Below are 16,056 nucleotides of genomic sequence, written 5' to 3'. Positions count from 1 at the left end.
TTGGTCCTCTTTGCATACTTTTACTAAATTCTACCATTTTGATGTATTTTCTTCTTCTGAAGCAGTTTTTGGTAGAAAAGTACTTCAGGCAGCGGTTTCAGTTTGAATCTTCTGCTTATGTTTTTCATTAAACTTTATTTTGGGTGTGGATTATTTTCAGCAGGAATTGGCTGTCTTTATTTCAATCCCTCCCTCTCTAGTGACTCTTGTGTGGAAAGATCCACTTCTTGGGTAGTCATTATCCCATACGTCACTAGCTCATGGACTCTTGCTAATTACATGAAAGAAAACATAATTTATGTAAGAACTTACCTGATAAATTCATTTCTTTCATATTAGCAAGAGTCCATGAGGCCCGCCCTTTTTTTGTGGTGGTTATGATTTTGTATAAAGCACAATTATTCCAATTCCTTATTTTATATGCTTTCGCACTTTTTTCTTATCACCCCACTTCTTGGCTATTCGTTAAACTGAATTGTGGGTGTGGTGAGGGGTGTATTTATAGGCATTTTAAGGTTTGGGAAACTTTGCCCCTCCTGGTAGGAATGTATATCCCATACGTCACTAGCTCATGGACTCTTGCTAATATGAAAGAAATGAATTTATCAGGTAAGTTCTTACATAAATTATGTTTTTTTGGACTGCAAATATTCAGTCTCCTAGTGCCATTGAATTGCATTTACCTCCTGCCTGCCAGCCTTTTGTGCCAGGCCGTCTAGCCAACTATTTACACCAATCATAATTGTTGTCACAGACAGTATAGTTACTAATTAAAATTAAAAAATTCTTGATTGTTGATCTTAATCCTCAGTTTGCTCGTGCCCTAGAATTGCACTTTTCTACTGCCTTCCAAGCCTGTGTGCCAGGCCTACTTGAAAAATATTTACACCAATCATATTTGTTGTCACAGTATTCTTAATAATTAAAAATTAAAATCTTTGGTAATAGTTGTTGTGAATCCTCAGTTTGCTGGTGCCATTGAATTGCACTTTCCTCCTGCCTTGCAGCCTGCTGTGTGCCAGGCCCACCTAGCTAATTATTGCCAGCAATCATATTTCTTTTAACAGTATTGCAAAAATTGTCAATCATCACTGTTTTGACTGTCAGTATTCAGTCTCCTAGTGTCCTTGAATTGCATCTACCTCCTGCCTGCCAGCCTTTTGTGCTAGGCCGTCTTGCCAACTATTTACACCAATCATAATTGTTGTCACAGTATAGTTACTAATTAAAAATAAAAAAATCTTGATTGTTGATGATCTTAATCCTCAGTTTGCTCGTGCCCTAGAATTGCACTTTTCTACTGCCTTCCAAGCCTGTGTGCCAGGCCTACTTGAAAAATATTTACACCAATCATATTTGTTGTCACAGTATTCTTAATAATTAAAAATTAAAATTTTTGGTAATAGTTGTTGTGAATCCTCAGTTTGCTGGTGCCATTGAATTTCACTTTCCTCCTGCCTTGCAGCCTGCTGTGTGCCAGGCCCACCTAGCCAATTATTGCCAGCAATCATATTTCTTTTAACAGTATTGCAAAAATTGTCAATCATCACTGTTTTGACTGTCAGTATTCAGTCTCCTAGTGTCCTTGAATTGCATTTACCTCCTGCCTGCCAGCCTTTTGTGCCAGGCCGTCTTGCCAACTATTTACACCAATCATAATTGTTGTCACAGTATAGTTACTAATTAAAATTAAAAAATTCTTGATTGTTGATCTTAAGCCTCAGTTTGCTCGTGCCCTAGAATTGCACTTTTCTACTGCCTTCCAAGCCTGTGTGCCAGGCCTACTTGAAAAATATTTACACCAATCATAATTGTCACAGTATAGTTACTAATTAAAATAAAGAATTTTTTGATTGTTGATCTTAATCCTCAGTTTGCTCGTGCCATTGAATTGCACTTTTCTACTGCCTGCCAGCCTGTGTGCCAGGCCCAACTATCCAATTAGTGCCAGCAATCATATTTCTTTTAACAGTATTGCAAAATTTGTCAATCATCACTGTTTTGACTGTCAATCTGCAGTCTACTAGTGCCCTTGAATTGCATTTTCCTCCTGCCTGTGTGCCAGTCCCAACTAGCCAATTAGTGCCACCAATCATATTTATTGTAACAGGATTGGAATTTTTGTTAATCATAACTGTTTTGACTGTGATTCTTCTGTCTCCTAGTGCCATTGAATTGCAGTTTCCTTTCTCCCAGAATGTGTGCCAGACAGGCCCATTTGCCAACTAGTGACAAACAATCATATTTGTTGTCACAGTACTTGTAATATTTTAAAAAATTAACAATTTGTGATTTTTAAAACATCTAAACATCAATGCCTTAACTGTAATCAATTGTTCACAAGGATGCCATATGTCCTCTTTCATGCTGTTGTTTCTGTTGAGGCTCCGGGAGCCTCTTATAAAAAGGCCTAAGGATAAAGAAGTGTGCTGGGTGTTCAATCAATGTTTTTTTATCTATGGCTTTCTAAAATCTATGCCTTACCTGTCATCTATTGTTCAAAAGGATGCCATATGTCCTCTTTCCTGCTGTTGTTTTTGTTGGGGGTCCGGAACACTATTCTAAAAAGGCCGAAGGAGAACGACCTGTACTGTACTGGGTGTCCAATCATGTTTTTGTTTTTGTTTTCAATTTCACGGTTCATAATAAATATCGCCGTGTAACATACCTGTACTCTGTTGTTCAAAAGGATGGCATATGTGGTGTTTCATTCTGTTGTGGTTGTTGAGGGTCGTGGCCGTGGGACAGCGTATAAAACGGCTGAAGGAGAACAACCTGTTTTTTAGGCAGGCCAGCTCTTTGCATACATGCCCACAGACTCTGTAACGCATGCCTCTTTTAGGGAGAGGTGCAGCCATAATGTAGGGTCAGAACTTCTGCCTGCAACTGTTATACTCGATTTTGCGAAAGGAAGTAACCTTACCATGGTTCCCTGCACGCACGTATTGTTGTTATATTTTGGTGAGGGTAATCATGATGGCCATGTAGACCACCACCGAGAGTCCTGGAAGTAACAGGGATGAGATGAAAGTGTTAAGAATAGTACAATTTGAAACAACAGAGTTAGCCATGGGTGTTGGCTTGGCTTTGGGGGGTAACAGGGATTAACGTGCTAAGAAAAGTACTAATTAACACAAGCTAGTTATCATGGGTCCAACACCGTGTGTCTTGATGTTATACTTTGTCAGGGTAATTATGCAGGCAATATAGACGTCCCTTGATAGGGGGAGTAACAGGGATTACAGTTATAAGAATAGTACTACTTAAGCACAACATAATTACCATGGGTCCAAGACCAGATGTTTTATTATTATACTTTTTCTGGCTAATCATACAGGCCATATAGAGCTCCAACAAAAGGGGGGGGGGTAAGAGGGATTCAAGTGATAAGAAAAGTTTTACTTAACACAACAAAATTACCATGGGTCCCAGACCGTGTGTCTTGTTGTTATACTTTGTCAGGGTAATCATAACCGCCATATAGACCTCCACCAATAGGGGGAGTTACAGGGCTGAAAGTGCGAAGAATAGTACTACTTAACACAACCTAGTTGGGTCCAAGAACGCATGTTTAATTATTAGACTTTATCAGGGTAATTATATATCTAACAAATCTATCTATTTCTCTTCTATCGATTCTATCTAACTATCAATCTATGTATATCTATCTATCCTATCTATCAATCTATCTTCTGTCCGGGATGTTTTGAGACAGCCACTTGTGTTTCTGACAAATTTGAAGTAGGAGGACAGAACAATCATCTTCCATCTCCCGGTTCCACAAATGAAGGCCATATAGACCTCATCTGATAGGGGGAGTAACAGGTTGTAGTAAAATGTTAAGAATATTACTACTTAACACACCACGGGTCACAGACCACATGTCTTATTGTTATACTCTGTCAGGGAAATTATATATATTTCAAATCCATTTATTTATATATAAAATCGATCGAACTATCAAACGTATTGATCAAATGTAGATTGCATCTATTGATCAATGTAATTCGTATCTATAAAATGTATATTACATATTTTGGTTGATGTCATTTGTATCTATCAAATGTATATTGCATCTATTGATCGATGTAATTTGTATCGATCTAATGTAATATTGCATCTATTGAGCTATGTACAGTGTATCGATCATATGTATATTGCATCAATTGAGCTATGTTATCTATGTATCTATCTATCAAATCTATCTCGTGGTTGTGCAAGTGGACTGTTTGCGGTTGATTGCGGTGCGTAACACTTGGAGTTTGCTCTGTCACTGTGATGCGGCCATAACCCTTACACTACCTGATAGATACGACATCATAACTGATGTTTTAAAGCACATTATTGTAAACAATTTGGGAATGTTAGTTGATTTAGGCCCATTATGGGTTAAAAGCAGACTCTGCATAAACTATGTAATTTTCCATGGGAGTTTTGACATGGATCCCCCTCCAGCATGCCACAGTCCAGGTGTTAGTACCCTTGAAACAACTTTTCCATCACTATTGTGGCCAGAAAGAGTCCTTGTAGGTTTTAAAGTTCGCCTGCCTATTGAAAATTTTAGGTTCGCGACATCACTACTTACAAACTGATGTAACATCACATCCTACCCTCAAACACAGTAACTCCTTTTCTTCTGAGCTGTAGTCATTTACTGTTTTTATTGCAGTAGAAACACCACCATAGCTCTGTTTATGACACTGTTCATTTATAAAACACCCAAGTGAATATATTTGGGTAAAATCTATTCCTGAATCACTTGAAGCTAACACACTTCAGCTCCTAGCATTTAACTCACAAGAATGCAGCCAACAAACTGACAAGCTGTGTACATAAACTTGCAGGTGTGGGCATGCCCAGACATGCAGAGACACATTTTCCTGCCTTTATATTATTTTGCACCAACATGATAGCTCATGCTTCACTGTTGCCAATATCAAATGTAGTAACATTTTAGAGCTCATTGACAAGCATAAGCTATTGTATGTATAATAAGTGCAAAATACTGTACATTTCTCCAACATTGGTGTGTCCGGTCCACGGCATCATCCTTACTTGTGGGATATCTCTTCCCCAACAGGAAATGGCAAAGAGTCCCAGCAAAGCTGGCCATATAGTCCCTCCTAGGCTCCGCCCACCCCAGTCATTCTCTTTGCCGTTGCACAGGCAACATCTCCACGGAGATGGTTAAGAGTTTTTTGGTGTTTAAATGTAGTTTTTATTCTTCTATCAAGTGTTTGTTATTTTAAAATAGTGCTGGTATGTACTATTTACTCTGAAACAGAAAAGGATGAAGATTTCTGTTTGTGAGAGGAAGATGATTTTAGCAGACAGTAACTAAAATCGATTGCTGTTTCCACATAGGACTGTTGAGATGAAGTAACTTCAGTTGGGGGAAGCAGTTAGCAGACTTTTCTGCTTAAGGTATGACTAGCCATATTTCTAACAAGACGATGTAATGCTGGAAGGCTGTCATTTCCCCTCATGGGGACCGGTAAGCCATTTTCTTAGTCAAACAAACAGAATAAAGGGCTTATTATGGGCTAAAAAACTGGTAGACATTTTTATGGGCTAAATCGATTGCTTTATTTGGGCATTTTATTCATATTTATGCTGACAATTTGCATTTATAAACTTGGGGAACGTTTATTAAACGGCAGGCACTGTGTTAGACACCTTTTCCTATTTGTAGACTGAGCCTCATTTTCGCGCCATTAGTGCGCAGTTGTTGTTTTTTGAGAGCAGGGCATGCAGATGCATGTGTGAGGATCTAAAAATTGCTGGAAAAGCTTCTAGAAGGCGTCAATTGGTATCGTATTCCCCTCTGGGCTTGGTTGGGTCTCAGCAAAGACTATAGCTGGGACTGTATAGGGGTTAAATATATAAACGGCTCCGGTTCCGTTATTTTAAGGGTTAAAGCTCTGAAATTTGGTGTGCAATACTATTAATGCTTTAAGACACTGTGGTGAAATTTTGGAAATTTTTTTGTAATTTTTGGTAATTTTTGAACAATTCCTTCATACTTTTTCACATATTCAGTAATAAAGTGTTTTCTGTTTAAAATTTAAAGAGACAGTAACGGTTTTGTTTTAAAACGTTTTTTGTGCTTTGTTGACAAGTTTAAGCCTGTTTAACATGTCTGTACCTTCAGATAAGCTATGTTCTATATGTATGAAAGCCAATTGTGTCTCCCCATTTAAATTTATGTGATAATTGTGCCATAGCGTCCAAACAAAGTAAGGACAGTACTGCCACAGATAATGAAATTGCCCAAGATGATTCCTCAGATGAGGGGAGTAAACATGATACTACATCATCTCCTACTGTGTCTACTCCAGTTTTGCCCACGCAGGAGGCCCCTAGTACATCTAGTGCGCCAATGCTTATTACCATGCAACAATTAACGGATGTAATGGATAACTCCATAGCAAATATTTTATCCAAAATGCCTACTTATCAGAGAAAGCGCGATTGCTCTGTTTTAAACACTGAAGAGCAGGAGGGCGCTGATGATAATTGTTCTGTCATACCCTCACACCAATCTGAAGGGGCCATGAGGGAGGTTTTGTCAGATGGAGAAATTTCAGATTCAGGAAAAATTTCTCAACAAGCTGAACCTGATGTTGTGACATTTAAATTTAAATTAGAACATCTCCGTGCACTGCTTAAGGAGGTGTTATCTACTCTGGATGATTGTGACAACTTGGTCATTCCAGAGAAATTATGCAAGATGGACAAGTTCCTAGAGGTTCCGGTGCACCCCGACGCTTTTCCTATACCCAAGCGGGTGGCGGACATAGTAAATAAGGAGTGGGAAAAGCCCGGCATACCTTTTGTTCCCCCCCCTATATTTAAGAAATTATTTCCTATGGTCGACCCCAGAAAGGACTTATGGCAGACAGTCCCTAAGGTCGAATGGGCAGTTTCTACTCTAAACAAACGCACTACTATTCCTATCGAAGATAGTTGTGCTTTCAAAGATCCTATGGATAAAAAATTGGAAGGTTTGCTTAAAAAGATTTTTGTACAGCAAGGTTACCTTCTACAACCAATTTCGTGCATTGTTCCTGTCACTACAGCAGCGTGGTTCTGGTTCGAGGAACTAGAAAAGTCGCTCAGTAGAGAGACTCCATATAAGGAGGTTATGGACAGAGTTCACGCACTTAAATTGGCTAACTCTTTTGTTTTAGATGCCGCTTTGCAATTAGCTAGATTAGCGGCGAAAAATTCAGGGTTTGCTATCGTGGCGCGCAGAGCGCTTTGGCTAAAGTCTTGGTCAGCGGATGTGTCATCCAAGACAAAATTGCTTAACATCCCTTTCAAAGGTAAAACTCTATTTGGACCATAATTGAAAGAGATTATTTCAGACATCACTGGGGAAAAGGGCCACGCCCTTCCACAAGATAGGTCTTTCAAGGCTAAAAATAAGTCTAATTTTCGTTCCTTTCGCAATTTCAGGAACGGACCGGCCTCTAATTCTGCATCCTCTCAGCAAGAGGGTAATGCCTCACAACCCAAACCAGCCTGGAAACCGATGCAAGGCTGGAACAAGGGTAAGCAGGCCAAGAAGCCTGCCGCTGCTAACAAAACAGCATGAAGGAGTAGCCCCCGATCTGGGACCGGATCTAGTGGGGGGCAGACTCTCTCTCTTTGCTCAGGCTTGGGCAAGAGATGTTCAGGATCCCTGGGCGCTAGAAATAGTTTCTCAAGGTTATCTCCTGGAATTCAAGGAACTACCCCCAAGGGGAAGGTTCCACATGTCTCACTTATCCTCAAACCAAATAAAGAGACAGGCATTCTTACATTGTGTAGAAGACCTGTTAAAGTTGGGAGTGATACACCCAGTTCCAATAAAGGAACAAGGAATGGGATTTTATTCCAATCTGTTCGTAGTTCCCAAAAAAGAAGGAACTTTCAGACCAATTTTGGATTTGAAGATCCTAAACAAATTTCTCAGGGTACCATCGTTCAAGATGGAAACCATTCGAACGATTCTACCCACTATCCAGGAAAGTCAATTTATGACTACCGTGGATCTAAAGGATGCGTACCTACATATTCCTATCCACAAAGAACATCATCAGTTCCTAAGGTTCGCTTTTCTGGACAAGCATTACCAGTTTGTGGCCCTCCCATTCGGGTTAGCCACTGCTCCAAGGATTTTCACAAAGGTGCTAGGGTCCCTTCTAGCGGTTCTAAGACCGAGGGGCATTGCAGTAGTACCTTACTTGGACGACATTCTAATACAAGCGTCGTCCCTGTCAGAAGCAAAGGCTCATACAGACATCGTTCTGGCCTTTCTCAGATCACACGGATGGAAGGTGAACATAGAAAAAAGTTCTCTGTCTCCGTCGACAAGAGTTCCCTTCTTGGGAACAATAATAGATTCCTTAGAAATGAGGATTTTTCTGACAGAGGTCAGAAAATCAAAACTTCTAAGCTCTTGTCAAGTTCTTCATTCTGTTCATGGTCCTTCCATAGCGCAGTGCATGGAAGTAGTAGGGTTGATGGTTGCAGCAATGGACATAGTTCCTTTTGCACTAATTCATCTAAGACCATTACTGTGCATGCTCAAACAGTGGAATGGGGACTATACAGACTTGTCTCCAATGATTCAAGTAGATCAGAAGACCAGAGATTCACTCCGTTGGTGGCTGACCCTGGACCATCTGTCCCAGGGAATGAGCTTCCGCAGACCAGAGTGGGTCATTGTCACGACCGACACCAGTCTAGTGGGCTGGGGCGCGGTCTGCGAATCCCTGAAAGCTCAGGGTCTATGGTCTCGGGAAGAGTCTCTTCTCCCGATAAACATTCTGGAACTGAGAGCGATATTCAATGCTCTCAGGGCTTGGCCTCAACTAGCAAAGGCCAGATTCATAAGGTTCCAATCAGACAACATGACGACCGTTGCGTATATCAATCATCAGGGGGGAACAAGGAGTTCCCTGGCGATGAAAGAAGTGACCAAAATAATTAAATGGGCGGAGGATCACTCCTGCCACCTGTCTGCGATCCACATCCCAGGTGTGGAAAACTGGGAGGCGGATTTTCTGAGTCGTCAGACATTCCATCCGGGGGAGTGGGAACTCCACCCGGAAATCTTTGCACAAATAACCCAATTATGGGGCATTCCAGACATGGATCTGATGACGTCTCGTCAGAACTTCAAGGTTCCTTGCTACGGGTCCAGATCCAGGGATCCCAAGGCGACTCTAGTAGATGCACTAGTAGCACCTTGGACCTTCAACCTAGCTTATGTATTTCCACCGTTTCCTCTCATTCCCAGGCTGGTAGCCAGGATCAATCAGGAGAGGGCCTCGGTGATCTTGATAGCTCCTGCGTGGCCACGCAGGACTTGGTATGCAGACCTGGTGAATATGTCATCGGTTCCACCATGGAAGCTACCTTTGAGACAGGACCTTCTTGTTCAGGGTCCATTCGAACATCCAAATCTGGTCTCCCTCCAGCTGACGGCTTGGAGATTGAACGCTTGATTCTATCGAAGCGTGGGTTTTCAGATTCTGTGATAGATACTCTGGTTCAGGCCAGAAAACCGGTAACTAGAAAGATTTACCATAAAATATGGAAAATATATATCTGTTGGTGTGAATCCAAAGGATTCCCATGGAATAAGATAAAAATTCCTAAGATTCTCTCCTTTCTACAAGAAGGTTTGGAGAAAGGATTATCTGCAAGTTCTCTAAAGGGACAGATCTCTGCTTTATCTGTCTTACTACACAAAAGACTGGCAACTGTGCCAGATGTTCAAGCATTTGTTCAGGCTCTGGTTAGGATCAAGCCTGTTTACAGACCTTTGACTCCTCCCTGGAGTCTAAATCTAGTTCTTTCAGTTCTTCAAGGGGTTCCGTTTGAACCTTTACATTCCATAGATATTAAGTTACTATCTTGGAAAGTTTTGTTTTTGGTTGCAATTTCTTCTGCTAGAAGAGTTTCAGAGTTATCTGCTCTGCAGTGTTCTCCGCCCTATCTGGTGTTCCATGCAGATAAGGTGGTTTTGCGTACTAAGCCTGGTTTTCTTCCTAAGGTTGTTTCTAACAAAAATATTAACCAGGAGATAGTTGTACCTTCTTTATGTCCGAATCCAGTTTCAAAGAAGGAACGTTTGTTACACAATTTGGACGTAGTCCGTGCTCTAAAATTCTATTTAGAGGCTACAAAAGATTTCAGACAAACATCTTCCTTGTTTGTTGTTTATTCTGGTAAAAGGAGAGGTCAAAAAGCGACTTCTACCTCTCTTTCCTTTTGGCTTAAAAGCATCATCCGATTGGCTTATGAGACTGCCGGACGGCAGCCTCCTGAAAGAATCACAGCTCACTCCACTAGGGCTGTGGCTTCCACATGGGCCTTCAAGAACAAGGCTTCTGTTGACCAGATATGTAAGGCAGCGACTTGGTCTTCACTGCACACTTTTGCCAAATTTTACAAATTTGATACTTTTGCTTCTTCGGAGGCTATTTTTGGGAGAAAGGTTTTGCAAGCTGTGGTGCCTTCCGTTTAGGTAACCTGATTTGCTCCCTCCCTTCATCCGTGTCCTAAAGCTTTGGTATTGGTTCCCACAAGTAAGGATGACGCCGTGGACCGGACACACCAATGTTGGAGAAAACAGAATTTATGCTTACCTGATAAATTACTTTCTCCAACGGTGTGTCCGGTCCACGGCCCGCCCTGGTTTTTTAATCAGGTCTGATGAATTATTTTCTCTAACTACAGTCACCACGGTACCATATGGTTTCTCCTATATATATTTCCTCCTGTCCGTCGGTCGAATGACTGGGGTGGGTGGAGCCTAGGAGGGACTATATGGCCAGCTTTGCTGGGACTCTTTGCCATTTCCTGTTGGGGAAGAGATATCCCACAAGTAAGGATGACGCCGTGGACCGGACACACCGTTGGAGAAAGTAATTTATCAGGTAAGCATAAATTCTGTTTTGCTTTATTTGTTACTCTTATATTACATCTTGTAAATTCTCAAAATGCATGAATAAAGTAGGGTTTTCCCCAGAATTCTATTAGCCCTAGCTTTGTAAACAGGGACACACCGTTGGAGAAAGTAATTTATCAGGTAAGCATAAATTCTGTTTTGTATTATTTGTTACTCTTATATTATATCTTGTAAATTCTCAAAATGCATGAATAAAGTAGGGTTTTCCCCAGAATTCTATTAGCCCTAGCTTTGTAAACAGGGGAATATCAAACTCAATTTTATTTACAGCAGAATGCTACCATAGAGGACTTATATCTAAAAATTGCTCTTTCTAACCCCCATAAAAAAAAATAAGCCTCAAACCTGAAATGTTCTGCATGCACACTATACTTACCTTGGTACCCCTAAATTAAATTTAGGACTGATACTCAAACCCTCCCCATTGTAAATTGACTCTAAAAGTGGAACTTTCAGCGATTTTTATTATTACATTAGTACTTAAGTTTTAAGTCTAAGGGGTCTATTTATGATGCAGCGGATGCTGCTTCTGACCCACTCCGCTTCAGGTTCGCCTGAAGCAGAAGTTAAGAAGCAGCGGTCCTAAGATGATCGGGTTGATTGATACCCCCTGCTAGCGGCCGATTGGCCGCGAATTTGCAGTGGGCGGTATTGCCCCAGCAGTTCACCAGAACTGCTGGTGCAATGATAAATGCCAAAAGCGTATGCTGTGTGCATTTATCGATGTGCGGTGGACATGATTCGCTCTAGAGGATCATGTCTTTCCGCACCTATATAAATAGACCCCTAAGGATCAAGAATGTGCAAAATGTTTATATATGTACATGTACCTTGTAATGTAATCTAGAGATCAATATTTCGGCTCAGGATAATCCTAGCTCTTTGGAACAAAAACTGAAGGTTTCCATAAACATCTGTATAATGAAAATTTGTTGTGCACAATGACACAAAGATGGCAACCGTGGTTAAACCAAGTAATAACAATGACAAATCTGGTGATTTTGCAATGCCAACACATAGAGGTAATCACTCAAAAAAATTAGGACAAGTAAAAATGGTCAAGCAATCTATGTTGGACCGCTTGAAATGTATTGACCCTATTTCATTCACAAACAAAAAACAACCAAATGAGTAAATGTCCAAAAAGAATACTGCACTCCAAGGAAAAAAAAGAGAGAATATCTTTATTTAGCTCATTTCAGCAATGCTTTGGGGCTCTCCTACTCCTTTGTCAAAAATAATACAGACAAATGTATCAAAACCAATTAAAAACTGGCAAATCTCCAATTGCGTTTCCTTGTGATTTATAAGGCTCATAAGGAACCTGGGGGGTGGGGAGATAGGATTAAGGATTTATTATACAAGGAGCCTAAATGGATCTGGGCGTCTGAAAGTGAAATTAACTTAAATCCCCTCATTTAAACCCTTATCTCTTGATACATTGGCCTCTAGTTATCTAGCCGTCTACTTTCTAGCATTCGCCGGCCCCAATACGCTCGCCTAATCTCACCTAACATCGCCGCCACGGACCTGAATACGTTCGCCAAATTTATCAAGAAAGCTGTCAAAAAGTCGCGCACCAAGTACGGTGTGATGAGCAGCGGACTGTTGTTAACTGACAGTCATCGATCTCGCTGCTCATCTGCTTTTTTACAGCTTTCTTGCTAGCCTGTCACTAAGCACCCACACTATACTATACAGTTTTACCCCCTATACCGCCGCTCCCGGAGCCCCCCCGCAACTAAATAAAGTTATTAACCCTTAAACCACCGCTCCCGGACCCCGCCGCAACTATAATAAATATATGAACCCCTAAACCGCCAGATCCCGCCGCAACTATAATAAATATATGAACCCCTAAACCGCCGTTCCCGGACCCCGCCGCCACCTACATTATAGCTATTAAACCCTAATCTTCCGCCCCCTATACCGCAGCCACCTACAAAAAGTTATTAACCCCTATTCTGCCGATCCCGGACCCCGCCGCAACTAAATAAAATGTTTAACCCCTAAACCGTTGCTCCCGGGGCCCACCACCACCTACATTATACTTATTAACCCCTAATCTGCCCCCCCTACACCGCCGCCACCTAAATTATATCTATTAACCCCTAAACCTAAGTCTAACCCTAACACCCCCCTAACTTAAATATTATTTAAATTAATCTAAATAAATATTCCTATAATTAAATAAATTATTCCTATTTAAATGTAAATACTTACCTATGAAATAAACCCTAAGATAGCTACAATATAATTAATAATTACATTGTAGCTATCTTAGGGTTTATTTTTATTTTACAGGCAACTTTGTATTTATTTTAACTAGGTACAATAGTTATTAAATAGTTATTAACTATTTAATAGCTACCTAGTTAAAATAAATACAAATATACCTGTAAAATAAAACCTAACCTAAGTTATAATTACACCTAACACTATACTACCATTAAATAAATTAAATTAATTAAATACAATTACCTACAATTAAATAAAAATAACTAAAATTAACTAAAGTACAAAAAACCCCCTCAAAATTACAGAAAATAAAAAAAATGACAAGAAGTTTAAACTAATTACACCTAATCTAAGCCCCCTAATAAAATAAAAAATCTCCCCAAAATAATAAAATTCCCTACCCTATACAAAATTACAAATAGCCCTTAAAAGGGCTTTTTGCGGGGCATTGCCCCAAAGTAATCAGCTCTTTTACCTGTAAAAAAAGAAATACAACCCCCTACACCATTAAAACCCACCACCCACACCCAACCTAACTCTAAAACCCAACCCCCCCTTAAAAAAACCTAACACTACCCCATTAAAGATCACCCTACCTTGAGCCGTCTTCACCCAGCCGGGCCTAAGTCCTCAACGAATCCGGGCGAAGTGGTCCACCAGATGGGCTGAAGTCGTCATCCAATCCGGCCAGAAGAAGTCCTCCAGATGGGCAGAAGTCTTCATCCAAGAGTCATCTTCTATCTTTTTCCATCCGACGAGGAGCGGCACCATCTTGAAGACATCCGACGCGGAGCATCCATCGATCCCGACGACTAAACGAAGAATGGCGGTTCCTTTAAATTACGTCATCCAAGATGGCGTCCCTTGAATTCCGATTGGCTGATAGGATTCTATTAGCCAATCGGAATCAAGGTAGCAAAAATCCGATTGGCTGATGAAATCAGCCAATCGGATTGACCTTGCATTCTATTGGCTGTTCCAATCAGCCAATAGAATGCGAGGTCAATCCGATTGACTGATTGGATCAGCTAATCGGATTGAACTTCAATCCGATTGGCTGATTTCGTCAGCCAATCGGATTTTTCCTACCTTAATTCCGATTGGCTGATAGAATCCTATCAGCCAATCGGAATTCAAGGGACGCCATCTTGGATGACGTCATTTAAAGGAACCGTCATTCTTCGTTTAGTCGTCGGGATCGATGGATGCTCCGCGTCGGATGTCTTCAAGATGGTGCCACTCCTCGCCGGATGGAAGAAGATAGAAGATGCCGCTTGGATGAAGACTTCTGCCCATCTTGAGGACCTCTTCTGGCCGGATTGGAAGAAGACTTCTGCCCATCTGGAGGACCACTTTGCCCGGATTCGTTGAGGGCTTAGGCCCGGCTGGGTGAAGATGGCTCAAGGTAGGGTGATCTTCAATGGGGTAGTGTTAGGTTTTTTTAAGGGGGGTTTGGGTGGGTTTTAGAGTTAGGTTGGGTGTGGGTGGTGGGTTTTAATGTTGGGGGGGTTGTATTTCTTTTTTTACAGGTAAAAGAGCTGATTACTTTGGGGCATATATATATATATATATATATATATATAAATAAATATAAAGTATTATCATATATGTTGTTGCTCAAGGATTCTGTTTCCTCTCATAAAGATCAGAGGGGTTACAGTTATATCTTATCGATCTTTAATTCTGTTCATTGCTACAGTATAACTATATAATAACTGTGGTTCATAGACTTGGTTCAATGATAGTCCTTTGTGTTATATGTACAGATATAATGATATTTAGATGTGAGATATTGTCACATATATGGTAGATCAAAGATTCTATTTCCTCTTAACTGTACCCCCTAGATTATGTTAAACATCACTATAGCTGGTCATAGAACACCTAGGACTATCACTGAACTGAGTCCACGAATTACAGTGATTACACAGCCACACTATAGTGGATATAAGAGCAGTATCAGCTCAATATACATCACTTAATCCTTATGAGGCTATGATCATTACAAATTTAACTAGTTTTCCCTGGCGTATCACTCTGACTAAGTTTATTTGATTCAACGTGACATACAACCACTCTCCACATTTTGTGAATATTGATTCTATATTTTTCAGACCAAACTCTGTGTTTTTAATCATTGTGTGTGGTTTTCTATTGTTTTTCCTTTTTTAAAAATACCTAATAAAGGTTATATTTTAAACAAATTTTCTCTGCACTTCCTCTCCTAGGACACCTGTATCTTGTCCATTCTAGCCACCTTTGATTAGGGGATTAGTGCTACTCAGGTGTACAACTCATCAATCCTCGGATTGATATTGTTCTTGTAATTGTAACTTAGGTTAGGTTTTATTTTACAGGTATATTTGTATTTATTTTAACTAGGTAGCTATTAAATAGTTAATAACTATTTAATAACTATTGTACCAAGTTAAAATAAATGCAAAGTTGCCTGTAAAATAAAAATAAACCATAAGATAGCTACAATGTAATTATTAATTATATTGTAGCTGTCTTAGGATTTATTTTATAGGTAAGTATTTAGTTTTAAAAAAGGAATAATTTATTTAATTATAGGAATATTTATTTAGATTAATTTAAATAATATTTAAGTTAGGGGGGTGTTAGGGTTAGACTTAGGTTTAGGGGTTAATAGATATAATTTAGGTGGCGGTGGTGAAGGGGGAGGCAGATTAGGGGTTAATAAGTATAATGTAGGTGGCGGTGGGCTCCGGGAGCGACGGTTTAGGGGTTAAACATTTTATTTAGTTGCGGCGGGGTCCGGGATCGGCAGGATAGGGGTTAATAACTTTTTGTAGGTGGTGGCGGTATAGGGGGCGGCAGATTAGGGGTTAATA

This window comes from Bombina bombina, chromosome 3 (genome assembly GCF_027579735.1).
Source record: "Bombina bombina isolate aBomBom1 chromosome 3, aBomBom1.pri, whole genome shotgun sequence".
In the NCBI taxonomy this organism is placed as follows: Eukaryota; Metazoa; Chordata; class Amphibia; order Anura; family Bombinatoridae; genus Bombina; species Bombina bombina.
This window is presented reverse-complemented; position numbering follows the sequence as displayed.